This window comes from Galeopterus variegatus, unplaced genomic scaffold, assembly GCF_000696425.1.
Source record: "Galeopterus variegatus unplaced genomic scaffold, G_variegatus-3.0.2 Scaffold338, whole genome shotgun sequence".
Classification (NCBI taxonomy): Eukaryota; Metazoa; Chordata; class Mammalia; order Dermoptera; family Cynocephalidae; genus Galeopterus; species Galeopterus variegatus.
In genome coordinates, this window is record NW_007726449.1 from 519,770 (window position 1) to 521,585 (window position 1,816).

Below are 1,816 nucleotides of genomic sequence, written 5' to 3' on the forward strand. Positions count from 1 at the left end.
CTCACTGGCCTGAAACAGATGGAGCATGAGTGAAAGATAAGCCTTTGTTGCTGTGGATGTCTTCCTCTCATCATGTAGCCTGTGAACCACCAGCAGAAATACATCTGCCAAGAAGAAAGTAGCAGCACAGAAGGAGAGACAAAGAAGAGACTCTCCAGGTCTCTAAAGAGTTTCTATTCTGAAATTAACACTTCCTGAGGATCTCCCACATTCCTACCCCTGAGTTCCACAGATACCCTTCATTCATTTAGTATATATGTCTCGAGTTTTTGTTTACAAACTAGCTCAAGTTGGATTTCTTTACTTTTGACCCAAAGAGTTGAATCTAATGCATTCACAAATCTACCAAGCTCCTCAAGCCAAAGCATAAAGGACGAGCACGAAAGCATGGGGCACATTGGCAGCACTAAGGTGGATCCAGCCCAAATGAGGATGTGGCAGGGGTAAGCTAACTGTGCACCACACCTGTCCCCTCTTCTTCCTGAGCCCACAGCTAGGTGTTTCTCTGCCTCTTTTGTCATTAGGTGAAGCGAGCTGACAGTTCTAGCCAATGGAACATAAACAGATGACATGTACCACCTTCCTCCCACTCCCTCCCTGCTTTTTCCCCTACAGCAGCTTGAGGCAAAGACCACTGACCTTGGCAGCCATGACTCAAAGCCAGCAGAGCCACAAGACTGAGAGAACCTGAGTTACTGAGTCACATCATGAAAAGCCACCCACTGACAGGAACAGCTGGTTTGCGACAGATGTCAGCTCACTGTAACTCACACGGGAGAAGTAGAAGAAAGTATTTTCTGTTGGATTAGCCCTTTGTGGTTCTTGCAAACCTCCTCCTCTGACCCTCCTTAGGGCTGAATGAAGTAGAATTGTCCCCACTTTGCAGAGGGGTTAGGTAAAGTTCAGAGAAATTAATGGCTGGGAGGGTGATCACATGCCACAACCTAGCCAAGTTCAGTCTCAAATGCAGACCTTCTGATTCCCAGAGACAAGTACTTTCTCCACTGTGCTAACCTGAATGCTGGATTCCTCCTTAAAATGGACATGATAGCAGCTACTCTAAACCACTAGTCTATTTATAATCTATTTACGATCTCTTACATAGATTATAAAAAGATGAGGATTACCTAATCCACCCTCAAGACAACTATACCATCCCATTTATTTCTTCATGCCCAGGCTCAGAACATGGCACAGAGAAGGGCCTTCACACCTATCTGCTAAAGCTGGAAAAAAAGTCTTAACCGAGAAATAACAATTCAAATTCACATCAAGTTTACATGATAATTAAAGACCAGCAAAAGAGGTATAGTGTACAGCTTTCACACTTAGACCAACCAGAATAAGACTGCAATTCAATCAAGTGTAGCAGCAATATGAAAGCCGGTTGCAGCAATATGAAAGTACAGAATTCTGAGTAAATCTGACAATTTAAACATATATCTAATAATGTGCATTATTCTGTAATACAAAGGAATGAGAGATCAAACATATTGACTTTCAAGTTGGGATGATTTATTTGCACTTGAGAATACAATTTCTAAGATGACACCTGTTTTCAAAAATATCTTAATGTTACAAATAGGCTAGGGGAACTGCTGTATTCATGTTGAAAATTTAGATCTCATATCAGCATTAGCTTACAAATCATAGATAACATTAACACAAAATCAGGAGAATATTCAATGGGAACACAGTTTTTATATTAAAAATATCAGAAGTTCACAGTTTTCTTCTTTCTTCTTGACTTATATTGAGAAATGCTTTTATAGCTATAATCCATTTCACTTCCCAGTACCAGATCCAATGTCTACTT